At 40.6% G+C, this 17,598-nt stretch overlaps 19 non-coding genes across 19 annotated transcripts; all 19 read left to right on the top strand.

Moving 5' to 3' along the window:
• The first annotated feature begins 248 nt into the window (after window positions 1–248).
• On the top strand, window positions 249–336 carry trnay-gua. Its single transcript is given in 2 exon segments — window positions 249–285; window positions 301–336. It is a non-coding gene; the product is annotated as a tRNA-Tyr (tRNA).
• Window positions 337–2,114: 1,778 nt separating this feature from the next.
• trnay-gua lies at window positions 2,115–2,202 on the top strand. The gene is given in 2 exon segments: window positions 2,115–2,151; window positions 2,167–2,202. It is a non-coding gene; the product is annotated as a tRNA-Tyr (tRNA).
• A 369-nt stretch (window positions 2,203–2,571) lies between these two features.
• Window positions 2,572–2,659, top strand: trnay-gua. Its single transcript is given in 2 exon segments — window positions 2,572–2,608; window positions 2,624–2,659. It is a non-coding gene; the product is annotated as a tRNA-Tyr (tRNA).
• Window positions 2,660–3,086: 427 nt separating this feature from the next.
• Window positions 3,087–3,174, top strand: trnay-gua. Its single transcript is given in 2 exon segments — window positions 3,087–3,123; window positions 3,139–3,174. It is a non-coding gene; the product is annotated as a tRNA-Tyr (tRNA).
• A 798-nt stretch (window positions 3,175–3,972) lies between these two features.
• Window positions 3,973–4,060, top strand: trnay-gua. Its single transcript is given in 2 exon segments — window positions 3,973–4,009; window positions 4,025–4,060. It is a non-coding gene; the product is annotated as a tRNA-Tyr (tRNA).
• A 370-nt stretch (window positions 4,061–4,430) lies between these two features.
• On the top strand, window positions 4,431–4,518 carry trnay-gua. Its single transcript is given in 2 exon segments — window positions 4,431–4,467; window positions 4,483–4,518. It is a non-coding gene; the product is annotated as a tRNA-Tyr (tRNA).
• A 427-nt stretch (window positions 4,519–4,945) lies between these two features.
• Window positions 4,946–5,033, top strand: trnay-gua. The gene is given in 2 exon segments: window positions 4,946–4,982; window positions 4,998–5,033. It is a non-coding gene; the product is annotated as a tRNA-Tyr (tRNA).
• A 2,146-nt stretch (window positions 5,034–7,179) lies between these two features.
• Window positions 7,180–7,267, top strand: trnay-gua. Its single transcript is given in 2 exon segments — window positions 7,180–7,216; window positions 7,232–7,267. It is a non-coding gene; the product is annotated as a tRNA-Tyr (tRNA).
• Window positions 7,268–8,149: 882 nt separating this feature from the next.
• trnay-gua lies at window positions 8,150–8,237 on the top strand. The gene is given in 2 exon segments: window positions 8,150–8,186; window positions 8,202–8,237. It is a non-coding gene; the product is annotated as a tRNA-Tyr (tRNA).
• Window positions 8,238–9,034: 797 nt separating this feature from the next.
• Window positions 9,035–9,122, top strand: trnay-gua. The gene is given in 2 exon segments: window positions 9,035–9,071; window positions 9,087–9,122. It is a non-coding gene; the product is annotated as a tRNA-Tyr (tRNA).
• A 1,467-nt stretch (window positions 9,123–10,589) lies between these two features.
• trnay-gua lies at window positions 10,590–10,677 on the top strand. Its single transcript is given in 2 exon segments — window positions 10,590–10,626; window positions 10,642–10,677. It is a non-coding gene; the product is annotated as a tRNA-Tyr (tRNA).
• Window positions 10,678–11,104: 427 nt separating this feature from the next.
• Window positions 11,105–11,192, top strand: trnay-gua. The gene is given in 2 exon segments: window positions 11,105–11,141; window positions 11,157–11,192. It is a non-coding gene; the product is annotated as a tRNA-Tyr (tRNA).
• A 1,778-nt stretch (window positions 11,193–12,970) lies between these two features.
• On the top strand, window positions 12,971–13,058 carry trnay-gua. Its single transcript is given in 2 exon segments — window positions 12,971–13,007; window positions 13,023–13,058. It is a non-coding gene; the product is annotated as a tRNA-Tyr (tRNA).
• Window positions 13,059–13,544: 486 nt separating this feature from the next.
• trnay-gua lies at window positions 13,545–13,632 on the top strand. Its single transcript is given in 2 exon segments — window positions 13,545–13,581; window positions 13,597–13,632. It is a non-coding gene; the product is annotated as a tRNA-Tyr (tRNA).
• A 1,099-nt stretch (window positions 13,633–14,731) lies between these two features.
• trnay-gua lies at window positions 14,732–14,819 on the top strand. Its single transcript is given in 2 exon segments — window positions 14,732–14,768; window positions 14,784–14,819. It is a non-coding gene; the product is annotated as a tRNA-Tyr (tRNA).
• Window positions 14,820–15,194: 375 nt separating this feature from the next.
• trnay-gua lies at window positions 15,195–15,282 on the top strand. Its single transcript is given in 2 exon segments — window positions 15,195–15,231; window positions 15,247–15,282. It is a non-coding gene; the product is annotated as a tRNA-Tyr (tRNA).
• A 427-nt stretch (window positions 15,283–15,709) lies between these two features.
• On the top strand, window positions 15,710–15,797 carry trnay-gua. The gene is given in 2 exon segments: window positions 15,710–15,746; window positions 15,762–15,797. It is a non-coding gene; the product is annotated as a tRNA-Tyr (tRNA).
• Window positions 15,798–17,056: 1,259 nt separating this feature from the next.
• On the top strand, window positions 17,057–17,144 carry trnay-gua. Its single transcript is given in 2 exon segments — window positions 17,057–17,093; window positions 17,109–17,144. It is a non-coding gene; the product is annotated as a tRNA-Tyr (tRNA).
• Window positions 17,145–17,277: 133 nt separating this feature from the next.
• trnay-gua lies at window positions 17,278–17,365 on the top strand. The gene is given in 2 exon segments: window positions 17,278–17,314; window positions 17,330–17,365. It is a non-coding gene; the product is annotated as a tRNA-Tyr (tRNA).
• The last annotated feature ends 233 nt before the right edge of the window (window positions 17,366–17,598 follow it).

The following is a 17,598-nucleotide window of genomic DNA, read 5'->3' as shown; positions in this document are numbered from 1 at the left end:
GGACATCAGGCTTTCCATCACTTGTGTCAGTCAACCTACTCAACTTCTTCATAGTATTCATTGGAAATGTAATGGATAAATAGTGGTGAATGTTCAACTGGGATGTAAAAGAGTTTTAATAGACTTTGATAAACCCAGCCTAAATAAATAGTTTTCAACCAAACTGTTACAGTTATCCATTGAAATAACTACAGAGATCCCTGTGGGTCCCCGGGGGCCTCATTGTTTTTTCTCTCTACAATACCGTCCCTTCGATAGCTCAGTTGGTAGAGCGGAGGACTGTAGAGGAGCAAAGCTGATATCCTTAGGTCGCTGGTTCAACTCCGGCTCGAAGGAGGAGAGTTTTGAGGTTAAGGGGAAATCATGGTGACATTCAACCTACTCAACTTCTTCACAGTAGTGGATAAATAGTGGTTATTGTTGAACTCAGATGTATAAATTATAAATAAAATGAAATAGAATATAGTAGAAATACTGCAGTATAGTCTATAACAAGTAATTGGAATATTGATAAGTTCTAAACAGATGAATGTTATTGATGTTCTTCCATAAGTTCAGATGTTTAACAGTCTTATGGCCTGTGGGATGAAACTGTCCCTGAGTCTGGTGGTTTTAGTCCACCAGGTTTTAGGGTTATTGAAAGTACAAGTGTGGCACTAAAGCGATCCCTGTGGGTCCCTGGGGGCCTCATTGTTTATTCTCTCAACCACCGTCCTTTCGAAAGCTCAGTTGGTAGAGCGGAGGACTGTAGAGGAGCAATGCTGATATCCTTAGGTCGCTGGTTCAACTCCGGCTCGAAGGAGGACACTTTTGAGGTTATTTGTCAAGTGGAGAAATCAAGGTCAGATACTCATGTTGGCAAAAATCATCTTTCAAAGAATGTCCTAGTGTCAGTCAAGCGTAACACAATTATTGTCCTGTTTATAGATTTAGTCATTGTTTTGTGAATGTGCTCTAAGGAGGAGAGTTTTGAGGTCATGGGGACATCAGGCTTTCCATCACTTGTGTCAGTCAACCTACTCAACTTCTTCATAGTATTCATTGGAAATGTAATGGATAAATAGTGGTGAATGTTCAACTGGGATGTAAAAGAGTTTTAATAGACTTTGATAAATCCAGCCTAAATAAATAGTTTTCAACCAAACTGTTACAGTTATCCATTGAAAGAACTACAGAGATCCCTGTGGGTCCCCGGGGGCCTCATTGTTTTTTCTCTCTCCAATACCGTCCCTTCGATAGCTCAGTTGGTAGAGCGGAGTACTGTAGAGAAGCAAAGCTGATATCCTTAGGTCGCTGGTTCAACTCCGGCTCGAAGGAGGACACTTTTGAGGTCATGGGGAAATCATGCTTACTCAATCATGTTAGTGAAAACAAAACATAACCATCATAATGTCATTCAGTCTTTATAACATCAATATGATAGTGCATTTGAATCAAGTGGATCATTTATGGGGAAATAATGCTGAGATGCAAGACTTTCCACCACTAGCAGTCAACCTACTCAACTTCTTCATAGTCGTATTCATTGGAAATGTAGTGGTGAATGTTGAACTGGAATGTAAAAGAGCTTAAAGTGTAAAAATGACATTCATAAATCCAGACGATTTAACTTGTTTTATACCTAAATTAAACCAAACTGTTACAGTCATCAAGGGCTGCCGCTGTGGATTGAACAAATCAATATGAAATCAGTATTGAGAACCAGCAGCTAATAGGATTATTGAAATAACTATAGAGGTACTACAACATGGCCTTGTGGGTCCCCAGGGGCCTCATTGTTTTTTTCTCTGATCAATACCGTCCCTTCGATAGCTCAGTTGGTAGAGCGGAGGACTGTAGAGGAGCAAAGCCGTCATCTGTTTCAACTCCGGCTCGATGGAAGGTTTTTTGTGGTTGCATAGACGTTATTCGTCAAGTGGGGAAATAGAGATATGCATTTCCATCACTGGTCAAGCTTCACTACATTATAATAGTAGTCCAATTCAATGCAGGGGAGAAGTTACAGCACATTTGCGTTTGTTCCTGTTTTTCCATTTCAGTGATTTGTGTATAAAGGACACATAAAGACAGGGCAATGTCAATTTTGTATTCTTCTATACTCAAGACTTTCAACCCCTTCGATAGCTCAGTTGGTAGAGCGGAGGACTGTAGAGGAGCAAAGCTGATATCCTTAGGTCGCTGGTTCAACTCCGGCTCGAAGGAGGAGAGTTTTGAGGTTAAGGGGAAATCATGGTGACATTCAACCTACTCAACTTCTTCACATTAGTGGATAAATAGTGGTTATTGTTGAACTCAGATGTATAAATTATAAATAGAATATAGTAGAAATAGTGCAGTATAGTCTATAAACAAGTAATAGGAATATTGATAAGTTCCAAACAGATGAATGTTATTGATGTTCTTCCATAAGTTCAGATGTTTAACAGTCTTATGGCCTGTGGGATGAAACTGTCCCTGAGTCTGGTGGTTTTAGTCCACCAGGTTTTAGGGTTATTGAAAGATCAAGTGTGGCACTAAAGTGATCCCTGTGGGTCCCCGGGGGCCTCATTGTTTATTCTCTCATCCACCGTCCCTTCGATAGCTCAGTTGGTAGAGCGGAGGACTGTAGAGGAGCAAGGCTGACATCCTTAGGTCGCTGGTTCAACTCCGGCTCGAAGGAGGACACTTTTGAGGTTATTCGTCAAGTGGAGAAATCAAGGTCAGATACTTATGTTGGCAATAATCATCTTTCAAAGAATGTCCTAGTGTCAGTCAAGCGTAACACAATTATTGTCCTGTTTATAGATTTAGTCATTGTTTTGTGAATGTGCTCTAAGGAGGAGAGTTTTGAGGTCATGGGGACATCAGGCTTTCCATCACTTGTGTCAGTCAACCTACTCAACTTCTTCATAGTATTCATTGGAAATGTAATGGATAAATAGTGGTGAATGTTCAACTGGGATGTAAAAGAGTTTTAATAGACTTTGATAAATCCAGCCTAAATAAATAGTTTTCAACCAAACTGTTACAGTTATCCATTGAAATAACTACAGAGATCCCTGTGGGTCCCCGGGGGCCTCATTGTTTTTTCTCTCTACAATACCGTCCCTTCGATAGCTCAGTTGGTAGAGCGGAGGACTGTAGAGGAGCAAAGCTGATATCCTTAGGTCGCTGGTTCAACTCCGGCTCGAAGGAGGACACTTTTGAGGTCATGGGGAAATCATGCTTACTCAATCATGTTAGTGAAAACAAAACATAACCATCATAATGTCATTCAGTATTTACAACATCAATATGATAGTGCATTTGAATCAAGTGGATCATTTATGGGGAAATAATGCTGAGATGCAAGACTTTCCACCACTAGCAGTCAACCTACTCAACTTCTTCATAGTCGTATTCATTGGAAATGTAGTGGTGAATGTTGAACTGGGATGTAAAAGAGCTTAAAGTGTAAAAATGACATTCATAAATCCAGACGATTTAACTTGTTTTATACCTAAATTAAACCAAACTGTTACAGTCATCAAGGGCTGCCGCTGTGGATTGAACAAATCAATATGAAATCAGTATTGAGAACCAGCAGCTAATAGGATTATTGAAATAACTATAGAGGTACTACAACATGGCCTTGTGGGTCCCCAGGGGCCTCATTGTTTTTTTTCTCTGATCAATACCGTCCCTTCGATAGCTCAGTTGGTAGAGCGGAGGACTGTAGAGGAGCAAAGCCGTCATCTGTTTCAACTCCGGCTCGATGGAAGGTTTTTTGTGGTTGCATAGACGTTATTCGTCAAGTGGGGAAATAGAGATATGCATTTCCATCACTGGTCAAGCTTCACTACATTATAATAGTAGTCCAATTCAATGCAGGGGAGAAGTTACAGCACATTTGCGTTTGTTCCTGTTTTTCCATTTCAGTGATTTGTGTATAAAGGACACATAAAGACAGGGCAATGTCAATTTTGTATTCTTCTATACTCAAGACTTTCAACCCCTTCGATAGCTCAGTTGGTAGAGCGGAGGACTGTAGAAGAGCAAAGCTGATATCCTTAGGTCGCTGGTTCAACTCCGGCTCGAAGGAGGAGATTTTTTAGGTTAAGGGGAAATCATGGTGACATTCAACCTACTCAACTTCTTCACAGTAGTGGATAAATAGTGGTTATTGTTGAACTCAGATGTATAAATTATAAATAGAATATAGTAGAAATAGTGCAGTATAGTCTATAAACAAGTAATTGGAATATTGATAAGTTCCAAACAGATGAATGTTATTGATGTTCTTCCATAAGTTCAGATGTTTAACAGTCTTATGGCCTGTGGGATGAAACTGTCCCTGAGTCTGGTGGTTTTAGTCCACCAGGTTTTAGGGTTATTGAAAGATCAAGTGTGGCACTAAAGTGATCCATGTGGGTCCCCGGGGGCCTCATTGTTTATTCTCTCATCCCACCGTCCCTTCGATAGCTCAGTTGGTAGAGCGGAGGACTGTAGAGGAGCAAGGCTGACATCCTTAGGTCGCTGGTTCAACTCCGGCTCGAAGGAGGACACTTTTGAGGTTATTCGTCAAGTGGAGAAATCAAGGTCAGATACTTATGTTGGCAATAATCATCTTTCAAAGAATGTCCTAGTGTCAGTCAAGCGTAACACAATTATTGTCCTGTTTATAGATTTAGTCATTGTTTTGTGAATGTGCTCTAAGGAGGAGAGTTTTGAGGTCATGGGGACATCAGGCTTTCCATCACTTGTGTCAGTCAACCTACTCAACTTCTTCATAGTATTCATTGGAAATGTAATGGATAAATAGTGGTGAATGTTCAACTGGGATGTAAAAGAGTTTTAATAGACTTTGATAAATCCAGCCTAAATAAATAGTTTTCAACCAAACTGTTACAGTTATCCATTGAAAGAACTACAGAGATCCCTGTGGGTCCCCGGGGGCCTCATTGTTTTTTCTCTCTACAATACCGTCCCTTCGATAGCTCAGTTGGTAGAGCGGAGGACTGTAGAGGAGCAAAGCCGATATCCTTAGGTCGCTGGTTCAACTCCGGCTCGAAGGAGGACACTTTTGAGGTCATGGGGAAATCATGCTTACTCAATCATGTTAGTGAAAACAAAACATAACCATCATAATGTCATTCAGTATTTACAACATCAATATCATAGTGCATTTGAATCAAGTGGATCATTTATGGGGAAATAATGCTGAGATGCAAGACTTTCCACCACTAGCAGTCAACCTACTCAACTTCTTCATAGTCGTATTCATTGGAAATGTAGTGGTGAATGTTGAACTGGGATGTAAAAGAGATTAAAGTGTAAAATTGACATTCATAAATCCAGACGATTTAACTTGTTTTATACCTAAATTAAACCAAACTGTCACAGTCATCAAGGGCTGCCGCTGTGGATTGAACAAATCAATATGAAATCAGTATTGAGAACCAGCAGCTGATAGGATTATTGAAATAACTATAGAGGTACTACAACATGGCCTTGTGGGTCCCCAGGGGCCTCATTTTTTTTTTCTCTGATCAATACCGTCCCTTCGATAGCTCAGTTGGTAGAGCGGAGGACTGTAGAGGAGCAAAGCCGACATCTGGTTCAACTCCGGCTCGATGGAAGGTTTTTTGTGGTTGCATAGACGTTATTCGTCAAGTGGGGAAATAGAGATAAGCATTTCCATCACTGGTCAAGCTTCACTACATTATAATAGTAGTCCAATTCAATGCAGGGGAGAAGTTACAGCACATTTGCGTTTGTTCCTGTTTTTCCATTTCAGTGATTTGTGTATAAAGGACACATAAAGACAGGGCAATGTCAATTTTGTATTCTTCTATACTCAAGACTTTCAACCCCTTCGATAGCTCAGTTGGTAGAGCGGAGGACTGTAGAAGAGCAGCGCTGACATCCTTAGGTCGCTGGTTCAACTCCGGCTCAAAGGAGGAGAGTTTTGAGGTTAAGGGGAAATCATGGTGACATTCAACCTACTCAACTTCTTCACAGTAGTGGATAAATAGTGGTTATTGTTGAACTCAGATGTATAAATTATAAATAAAATGAAATAGAATATAGTAGAAATAGTGCAGTATAGTCTATAAACAAGTAATTGGAATATTGATAAGTTCCAAACAGATGAATGTTATTGATGTTCTTCCATAAGTTCAGATGTTTAACAGTCTTATGGCCTGTGGGATGAAACTGTCCCTGAGTCTGGTGGTTTTAGTCCACCAGGTTTTAGGGTTATTGAAAGATCAAGTGTGGCACTAAAGCGATCGCTGTAGGTCCCCGGGGGCCTCATTGTTTATTCTCTCAACCACCGTCCTTTCGATAGCTCAGTTGGTAGAGCGGAGGACTGTAGAGGAGCAAAGCTGATATCCTTAGGTCGCTGGTTCAACTCCGGCTCGAAGGAGGACACTTTTGAGGTCATGGGGAAATCATGCTTACTCAATCATGTTAGTGAAAACAAAACATAACCATCATAATGTCATTCAGTATTTACAACATCAATATGATAGTGCATTTGAATCAAGTGGATCATTTATGGGGAAATAATGCTGAGATGCAAGACTTTCCACCACTAGCAGTCAACCTACTCAACTTCTTCATAGTCGTATTCATTGGAAATGTAGTGGTGAATGTTGAACTGGGATGTAAAAGAGCTTAAAGTGTAAAAATGACATTCATAAATCCAGACGATTTAACTTGTTTTATACCTAAATTAAACCAAACTGTTACAGTCATCAAGGGCTGCCGCTGTGGATTGAACAAATCAATATGAAATCAGTATTGAGAACCAGCAGCTAATAGGATTATTGAAATAACTATAGAGGTACTACAACATGGCCTTGTGGGTCAGGGGCCTCATTGTTTTTTTCTCTGATCAATGCCGTCCCTTCGATAGCTCAGTTGGTAGAGCGGAGGACTGTAGAGGAGCAAAGCCGACATCTGGTTCAACTCCGGCTCGATGGAAGGTTTTTTATGGTTGCATAGACGTTATTCGTCAAGTGGGGAAATAGAGATAAGCATTTCCATCACTGGTCAAGCTTCACTACATTATAATAGTAGTCCAATTCAATGCAGGGGAGAAGTTACAGCACATTTGCGTTTGTTCCTGTTTTTCCATTTCAGTGATTTGTGTATAAAGGACACATAAAGACAGGGCAATGTCAATTTTGTATTCTTCTATACTCAAGACTTTCAACCCCTTCGATAGCTCAGTTGGTAGAGCGGAGGACTGTAGAAGAGCAAAGCTGATATCCTTAGGTCGCTGGTTCAACTCCGGCTCGAAGGAGGAGATTTTTGAGGTTAAGGGGAAATCATGGTGACATTCAACCTACTCAACTTCTTCACAGTAGTGGATAAATAGTGGTTATTGTTGAACTCAGATGTATAAATTATAAATAGAATATAGTAGAAATAGTGCAGTATAGTCTATAAACAAGTAATTGGAATATTGATAAGTTCCAAACAGATGCATGTTATTGATGTTCTTCCATAAGTTCAGATGTTTAACAGTCTTATGGCCTGTGGGATGAAACTGTCCCTGAGTCTGGTGATTTTAGTCCACCAGGTTTTAGGGTTATTGAAAGAACAAGTGTGGCACTAAAGCGATCCCTGTGGGTCCCCGGGGGCCTCATTGTTTATTCTCTCAACCACCGTCCCTTCGATAGCTCAGTTGGTAGAGCGGAGGACTGTAGAGGAGCAACGCTGACATCCTTAGGTCGCTGGTTCAACTCCGGCTCAAAGGAGGACACTTTTGAGGTTATTCGTCAAGTGGAGAAATCAAGGTCAGATACTCATGTTGGCAATAATCATCTTTCAAAGAATGTCCTATTGTCAGTCAAGCGTAACACAATTATTGTCCTGTTTATAGATTTAGTCATTGTTTTGTGAATGTGCTCTAAGGAGGAGAGTTTGAGGTCATGGGGACATCAGGCTTTCCATCACTTGTGTCAGTCAACCTACTCAACTTCTTCATAGTATTCATTGGAAATGTAATGGATAAATAGTGGTGAATGTTCAACTGGGATGTAAAAGAGTTTTAATAGACTTTGATAAATCCAGCCTAAATAAATAGTTTTCAACCAAACTGTTACAGTTATCCATTGAAAGAACTACAGCGATCCCTGTGGGTCCCGGGGGCCTCATTGTTTTTTCTCTCTACGATACCGTCCCTTCGATAGCTCAGTTGGTAGAGCGGAGGACTGTAGAGGAGCAAAGCTGATATCCTTAGGTCGCTGGTTCAACTCCGGCTCGAAGGAGGACACTTTTGAGGTCATGGGGAAATCATGCTTACTCAATCATGTTAGTGAAAACAAAACATAACCATCATAATGTCATTCAGTATTTACAACATCAATATCATAGTGCATTTGAATCAAGTGGATCATTTATGGGGAAATAATGCTGAGATGCAAGACTTTCCACCACTAGCAGTCAACCTACTCAACTTCTTCATAGTCGTATTCATTGGAAATGTAGTGGTGAATGTTGAACTGGGATGTAAAAGAGCTTAAAGTGTAAAAATGACATTCATAAATCCAGACGATTTAACTTGTTTTATACCTAAATTAAACCAAACTGTTACAGTCATCAAGGGCTGCCGCTGTGGATTGAACAAATCAATATGAAATCAGTATTGAGAACCAGCAGCTAATAGGATTATTGAAATAACTATAGAGGTACTACAACATGGCCTTGTGGGTCCCCAGGGGCCTCATTGTTTTTTTCTCTGATCAATACCGTCCCTTCGATAGCTCAGTTGGTAGAGCGGAGGACTGTAGAGGAGCAAAGCCGTCATCTGTTTCAACTCCGGCTCGATGGAAGGTTTTTTGTGGTTGCATAGACGTTATTCGTCAAGTGGGGAAATAGAGATAAGCATTTCCATCACTGGTCAAGCTTCACTACATTATAATAGTAGTCCAATTCAATGCAGGGGAGAAGTTACAGCACATTTGCGTTTGTTCCTGTTTTTCCATTTCAGTGATTTGTGTATAAAGGACACATAAAGACAGGGCAATGTCAATTTTGTATTCTTCTATACTCAAGACTTTCAACCCCTTCGATAGCTCAGTTGGTAGAGCGGAGGACTGTAGAGGAGCAAAGCTGATATTCTTAGGTCGCTGGTTCAACTCCGGCTCGAAGGAGGAGAGTTTTGAGGTTAAGGGGAAATCATGGTGACATTCAACCTACTCAACTTCTTCACAGTAGTGGATAAATAGTGGTTATTGTTGAACTCAGATGTATAAATTATAAATAAAATGAAATAGAATATAGTAGAAATAGTGCAGTATAGTCTATAAACAAGTAATTGGAATATTGATAAGTTCCAAACAGATGAATGTTATTGATGTTCTTCCATAAGTTCAGATGTTTAACAGTCTTATGGCCTGTGGGATGAAACTGTCCCTGAGTCTGGTGGTTTTAGTCCACCAGGTTTTAGGGTTATTGAAAGTACAAGTGTGGCACTAAAGCGATCCCTGTGGGTCCCTGGGGGCCTCATTGTTTATTCTCTCAACCACCGTCCTTTCGAAAGCTCAGTTGGTAGAGCGGAGGACTGTAGAGGAGCAATGCTGATATCCTTAGGTCGCTGGTTCAACTCCGGCTCGAAGGAGGACACATTTGAGGTTATTTGTCAAGTGGAGAAATCAAGGTCAGATACTCATGTTGGCAAAAATCATCTTTCAAAGAATGTCCTAGTGTCAGTCAAGCGTAACACAATTATTGTCCTGTTTATAGATTTAGTCATTGTTTTGTGAATGTGCTCTAAGGAGGAGAGTTTTGAGGTCATGGGGACATCAGGCTTTCCATCACTTGTGTCAGTCAACCTACTCAACTTCTTCATAGTATTCATTGGAAATGTAATGGATAAATAGTGGTGAATGTTCAACTGGGATGTAAAAGAGTTTTAATAGACTTTGATAAACCCAGCCTAAACAAATAGTTTTCAACCAAACTGTTACAGTTATCCATTGAAAGAACTACAGCGATCCCTGTGGGTCCCCGGGGGCCTCATTGTTTTTTCTCTCTACAATACCGTCCCTTCGATAGCTCAGTTGGTAGAGTGGAGGACTGTAGAGGAGCAAAGCTGATATCCTTAGGTCGCTGGTTTTACTCCGGCTCGAAGGAGGACACTTTTGAGGTCATGGGGAAATCATGCTTACTCAATCATGTTAGTGAAAACAAAACATAACCATCATAATGTCATTCAGTCTTTACAACATCAATATGATAGTGCATTTGAATCAAGTGGATCATTTATGGGGAAATAATGCTAAGATGCAAGACTTTCCACCACTAGCAGTCAACCTACTCAACTTCTTCATAGTCGTATTCATTGGAAATGTAGTGGTGAATGTTGAACTGGGATGTAAAAGAGCTTAAAGTGTAAAAATGACATTCATAAATCCAGACGATTTAACTTGTTTTATACCTAAATTAAACCAAACTGTTACAGTCATCAAGGGTTGCCGCTGTGGATTGAACAAATCAATATGAAATCAGTATTGAGAACCAGCAGCTGATAGGATTATTGAAATAACTATAGAGGTACTACAACATGGCCTTGTGGGTCCCCAGGGGCCTCATTGTTTTTTCCTCTGATCAATACCGTCCCTTCGATAGCTCAGTTGGTAGAGCGGAGGACTGTAGAGGAGCAAGGCTGACATCCTTAGGTCGCTGGTTCAACTCCGGCTCGAAGGGGGACACTTTTGAGGTTATTCGTCAAGTGGAGAAATCAAGATCAGATACTCATGTTGGCAATAATCATCTTTCAAAGAATGTCCTAGTGTCAGTCAAGCGTAACACAATTATTGTCCTGTTTATAGATTTAGTCATTGTTTTGTGAATGTGCTCTAAGGAGGAGAGTTTTGAGGTCATGGGGACATCAGGCTTTCCATCACTTGTGTCAGTCAACCTACTCAACTTCTTCATAGTATTCATTGGAAATGTAATGGATAAATAGTGGTGAATGTTCAACTGGGATGTAAAAGAGTTTTAATAGACTTTGATAAATCCAGCCTAAATAAATAGTTTTCAACCAAACTGTTACAGTTATCCATTGAAAGAGCTACAGAGATCACTGTGGATCCCCGGGGGCCTCATTGTTTTTTCTCTCTACAATACCGTCCCTTCGATAGCTCAGTTGGTAGAGCGGAGGACTGTAGAGAAGCAAAGCTGATATCCTTAGGTCGCTGGTTCAACTCCGGCTCGAAGGAGGACACTTTTGAGGTCATGGGGAAATCATGCTTACTCAATCATGTTTGTGAAAACAAAACATAACCATCATAATGTCATTCAGTATTTACAACATCAATATGATAGTGCATTTGAATCAAGTGGATCATTTATGGGGAAATAATGCTGAGATGCAAGACTTTCCACCACTAGCAGTCAACCTACTCAACTTCTTCATAGTCGTATTCATTGGAAATGTAGTGGTGAATGTTGAACTGGGATGTAAAAGAGCTTAAAGTGTAAAAATGACATTCATAAATCCAGACGATTTAACTTGTTTTATACCTAAATTAAACCAAACTGTTACAGTCATCAAGGGCTGCCGCTGTGGATTGAACAAATCAATATGAAATCAGTATTGAGAACCAGCAGCTAATAGGATTATTGAAATAACTATAGTGGTACTACAACATGGCCTTGTGGGTCCCCAGGGGCCTCATATTTTTTTTCTCTGATCATTACGTCCCTTCGATAGCTCAGTTGGTAGAGCGGAGGACTGTAGAGGAGCAAAGCCAACATCTGGTTCAACTCCGGCTCGATGGAAGGTTTTTTGTGGTTGCATAGACGTTATTCGTCAAGTGGGGAAATAGAGATAAGCATTTCCATCACTGGTCAAGCTTCACTACATTATAATAGTAGTCCAATTCAATGCAGGGGAGAAGTTACAGCACATTTGCGTTTGTTCCTGTTTTTCCATTTCAGTGATTTGTTTATTAAGGACACATAAAGACAGGGCAATGTCAATTTTGTATTCTTCTATACTCAAGACTTTCAACCCCTTCGATAGCTCAGTTGGTAGAGCTGAGGACTGTAGAAGAGCAGCGCTGACATCCTTAGGTCGCTGGTTCAACTCCGGCTCAAAGGAGGAGAGTTTTGAGGTTAAGGGGAAATCATGGTGACATTCAACCTACTCAACTTCTTCACAGTAGTGGATAAATAGTGGTTATTATTGAACTCAGATGTATAAATTATAAATAAAATGAAATAGAATATAGTAGAAATAGTGCAGTATAGTCTATAAACAAGTAATTTGAATATTGATAAGTTCCAAACAGATGAATGTTATTGATGTTCTTCCATAAGTTCAGATGTTTAACAGTCTTATGGCCTGTGGGATGAAACTGTCCCTGAGTCTGGTGATTTTAGTCCACCAGGTTTTAGGGTTATTGAAAGAACAAGTGTGGCACTAAAGCGATCCCTGTGGGACCCTGGGGGCCTCATTGTTTATTCTCTCATCCACCGTCCCTTCGATAGCTCAGTTGGTAGAGCGGAGGACTGTAGAGGAGCAAGGCTGACATCCTTAGGTCGCTGGTTCAACTCTGGCTCGAAGGAGGACACTTTTGAGGTTATTCGTCAAGTGGAGAAATCAAGGTCAGATACTCATGTTGGCAATAATCATCTTTCAAAGAATGTCCTAGTGTCAGTCAAGCGTAACACAATTATTGTCCTGTTTATAGATTTAGTCATTGTTTTGTGAATGTGCTCTAAGGAGGAGAGTTTTGAGGTCATGGGGACATCAGGCTTTCCATCACTTGTGTCAGTCAACCTACTCAACTTCTTCATAGTATTCATTGGAAATGTAATGGATAAATAGTGGTGAATGTTCAACTGGGATGTAAAAGAGTTTTAATAGACTTTGATAAACCCAGCCTAAATAAATAGTTTTCAACCAAACTGTTACAGTTATCCATTGAAAGAACTACAGAGATCCCTGTGGGTCCCCGGGGGCCTCATTGTTTTTTCTCTCTACGATACCGTCCCTTCGATAGCTCAGTTGGTAGAGCGGAGGACTGTAGAGGAGCAAAGCTGATATCCTTAGGTCGCTGGTTCAACTCCGGCTCGAAGGAGGACACTTTTGAGGTCATGGGGAAATCATGCTTACTCAATCATGTTAGTGAAAACAAAACATAACCATCATAATGTCATTCAGTCTTTACAACATCAATATGATAGTGCATTTGAATCAAGTGGATCATTTATGGGGAGATAATGCTGAGATGCAAGACTTTCCACCACTAGCAGTCAACCTACTCAACTTCTTCATAGTCGTATTCATTGGAAATGTAGTGGTGAATGTTGAACTGGGATGTAAAAGAGCTTAAAGTGTAAAAATGACATTCATAAATCCAGACGATTTAACTTGTTTTTATACCTAAATTAAACCAAACTGTTACAGTCATCAAGGGCTGCCGCTGTGGATTGAACAAATCAATATGAAATCAGTATTGAGAACCAGCAGCTGATAGGATTATTGAAATAACTATAGAGGTACTACAACATGGCCTTGTGGGTCCCCAGGGGCCTCATTGTTTTTTCCTCTGATCAATACCGTCCCTTCGATAGCTCAGTTGGTAGAGCGGAGGACTGTAGAGGAGCAAGGCTGACATCCTTAGGTCGCTGGTTCAACTCCGGCTCGAAGGAGGACACTTTTGAGGTTATTCGTCAAGTGGAGAAATCAAGGTCAGATACTCATGTTGGTAATAATCATCTTTCAAAGAATGTCCTAGTGTCAGTCAAGTGTAACACAATTATTGTCCTGTTTATAGATTTAGTCATTGTTTTGTGAATGTGCTCTAAGGAGGAGAGTTTTGAGGTCATGGGGACATCAGGCTTTCCATCACTTGTGTCAGTCAACCTACTCAACTTCTTCATAGTATTCATTGGAAATGTAATGGATAAATAGTGGTGAATGTTCAACTGGGATGTAAAAGAGTTTTAATAGACTTTGATAAATCCAGCCTAAATAAATAGTTTTCAACCAAACTGTTACAGTTATCCATTGAAAGAACTACAGCGATCCCTGTGGGTCCCCGGGGGCCTCATTGTTTTTTCTCTCTGAGATACCGTCCCTTCGATAGCTCAGTTGGTAGAGCGGAGGACTGTAGAGGAGCAAAGCTGATATCCTTAGGTCGCTGGTTCAACTCCGGCTAGAAGGAGGAGAGTTTTGAGGTTAAGGGGAAATCATGGTGACATTCAACTTCTTCACAGTAGTGGATAAATAGTGGTTATTGTTGAACTCAGATGTACAAATTATAAATAAAATGAAATAGAATATAGTAGAAATAGTGCAGTATAGTCTATATACAAGTAATTGGAATATTGATAAGTTCCAAACAGATGAATGTTATTGATGTTCTTCCATAAGTTCAGATGTTCAACAGTCTTATGGCCTGTGGGATGAAACTGTCCCTGAGTCTGGTGGTTTTAGTCCACCAGGTTTTAGGGTTATTGAAAGAACAAGTGTGGCACTAAAGCGATCCCTGTGGGTCCCCGGGGGCCTCATTGCTTATTCTCTCAACCGCCGTCCCTTCGATAGCTCAGTTGGTAGAGCGGAGGACTGTAGAGGAGCAAGGCCAACATCCTTAGGTCGCTGGTTCAACTACAGCTCGAAGGAGGTTTGATAAACCCAGCCTAAATAAATAGTTTTCAACCAAACTGTTACAGTTATCCATTGAAAGAACTACAGCGATCCCTGTGGGTCCCCGGGGGCCTCATTGTTTTTTCTCTCTACAATACCGTCCCTTCGATAGCTCAGTTGGTAGAGCGGAGGACTGTAGAAGAGCAGGGCTGACATCCTTAGGTCGCTGGTTCAACTCCGGCTCGAAGGAGGAGAATTTTGAGGTTAAGGGGAAATCATGGTGACATTCAACCTACTCAACTTCTTCACAGTAGTGGAAAAATAGTGGTTATTGTTGAACTGAGATGTATAAATTATAAATAAAATGAAATAGAATATAGTAGAAATAGTGCAGTATAGTCTACAAGTAATTGGAATATTGATAAGTTCCAAACAGATGCATGTTATTGATGTTCTTCCATAAGTTCAGATGTTTAACAGTCTTATGGCCTGTGGGATGAAACTGTCCCTGAGTCTGGTGGTTTTAGTCCACCAGGTTTTAGGGTTATTGAAAGAACAAGTGTGGCACTAAAGCGATCCCTGTGGGTCCCTGGGGGCCTAATTGTTTATTCTCTCAACCACCGTCCCTTCGATAGCTCAGTTGGTAGAGCGGAGGACTGTAGATGAGCAACGCTGACATCCTTAGGTCGCTGGTTCAACTCCGGCTCGAAGGAGGACACTTTTGAGGTTATTCGTCAAGTGGAGAAATCAAGGTCAGATACTCATGTTGGCAATAATCATCTTTCAAAGAATGTCCTAGTGTCAGTCAAGCGTAACACAATTATTGTCCTGTTTATAGATTTAGTCATTGTTTTGTGAATGTGCTCTAAGGAGGAGAGTTTTGAGGTCATGGGGACATCAGGCTTTCCATCACTTGTGTCAGTCAACCTACTCAACTTCTTCATAGTATTCATTGGAAATGTAATGGATAAATAGTGGTGAATGTTTAACTGGGATGTAAAAGAGTTTTAATAGACTTTGATAAACCCAGCCTAAATAAATAGTTTTCAACCAAACTGTTACAGTTATCCATTGAAAGAACTACAGCGATCCCTGTGGGTCCCCGGGGGCCTCATTGTTTTTTCTCTCTACGATACCGTCCCTTCGATAGCTCAGTTGGTAGAGCGGAGGACTGTAGAGGAGCAAAGCTGATATCCTTAGGTCGCTGGTTCAACTCCGGCTCGAAGGAGGACACTTTTGAGGTCATGGGGAAATCATGCTTACTCAATCATGTTAGTGAAAACAAAACATAACCATCATAATGTCATTCAGTATTTACAACATCAATATGATAGTGCATTTGAATCAAGTGGATCATTTATGGGGAAATAATGCTGAGATGCAAGACTTTCCACCACTAGCAGTCAACCTACTCAACTTCTTCATAGTCGTATTAATTGGAAATGTAGTGGTGAATGTTGAACTGGGATGTAAAAGAGCTTAAAGTGTAAAAATGACATTCATAAATCCAGACGATTTAACTTGTTTTATACCTAAATTAAACCAAACTGTTACAGTCATCAAGGGCTGCCGCTATGGATTGAACAAATCAATATGAAATCAGTATTGAGAACCAGCAGCTAATAGGATTATTGAAATAACTATAGTGGTACTACAACATGGCCTTGTGGGTCCCCAGGGGCCTCATTTTTTTTTTCTCTGATCATTACGTCCCTTCGATAGCTCAGTTGGTAGAGCGGAGGACTGTAGAGGAGCAAAGCCGACATCTGGTTCAACTCCGGCTCGATGGAAGGTTTTTTGTGGTTGCATAGACGTTATTCGTCAAGTGGGGAAATAGAGATAAGCATTTCCATCACTGGTCAAGCTTCACTACATTATAATAGTAGTCCAATTCAATGCAGGGGAGAAGTTACAGCACATTTGCGTTTGTTCCTGTTTTTCCATTTCAGTGATTTGTGTATAAAGGACACATAAAGACAGGGCAATGTCAATTTTGTATTCTTCTATACTCAAGACTTTCAACCCCTTCGATAGCTCAGTTGGTAGAGCGGAGGACTGTAGAAGAGCAGCGCTGACATCCTTAGGTAGCTGGTTCAACTCCGGCTCGAAGGAGGAGAGTTTTGAGGTTAAGGGGAAATCATGGTGACATTCAACCTACTCAACTTCTTCACAGTAGTGGATAAATAGTGGTTATTGTTGAACTCAGATGTATAAATTATAAATAAAATGAAATAGAATATAGTAGAAATAGTGCAGTATAGTCTACAAGTAATTGGAATATTGATAAGTTCCAAACAGATGAATGTTATTGATGTTCTTCCATAAGTTCAGATGTTTAACAGTCTTATGGCCTGTGGGATGAAACTGTCCCTGAGTCTGGTGGTTTTAGTCCACCAGGTTTTAGGGTTATTGAAAGATCAAGTGTGGCACTAAAGCGATCGCTGTAGGTCCCCGGGGGCCTCATTGTTTATTCTCTCAACCACCGTCCCTTCGATAGCTCAGTTGGTAGAGCGGAGGACTGTAGAGGAGCAAGGCTGACATCCTTAGGTCGCTGGTTCAACTCCGGCTCGAAGGAGGACACTTTTGAGGTTCTTCGTCAAGTGGGGAAATAGTTTTCAACCAAACTGTTACATTTATCAATTGAAAGAACTACAGAGATCCCTGTGGGTCCCGGGGGCCTCATTGTTTTTTCTCTCTACAATACCGTCCCTTCGATAGCTCAGTTGGTAGAGCGGAGGACTGTAGAGGAGCAAAGCCGATATCCTTAGGTCGCTGGTTCAACTCCGGCTCGAAGGAGGACACTTTTGAGGTCATGGGGAAATCATGCTTACTCAATCATGTTTGTGAAAACAAAACATAACCATCATAATGTCATTCAGTATTTACAACATCAATATGATAGTGCATTTGAATCAAGTGGATCATTTATGGGGAAATAATGCTGAGATGCAAGACTTTCCACCACTAGCAGTCAACCTACTCAACTTCTTCATAGTCGTATTCATTGGAAATGTAGTGGTGAATGTTGA

Source organism: Gymnodraco acuticeps, unplaced genomic scaffold (assembly GCF_902827175.1).
Source record: "Gymnodraco acuticeps unplaced genomic scaffold, fGymAcu1.1, whole genome shotgun sequence".
Classification (NCBI taxonomy): Eukaryota; Metazoa; Chordata; class Actinopteri; order Perciformes; family Bathydraconidae; genus Gymnodraco; species Gymnodraco acuticeps.
Note: the sequence above shows the minus strand (reverse complement) of the source record. Positions and strands in the feature narration are given on the sequence as shown.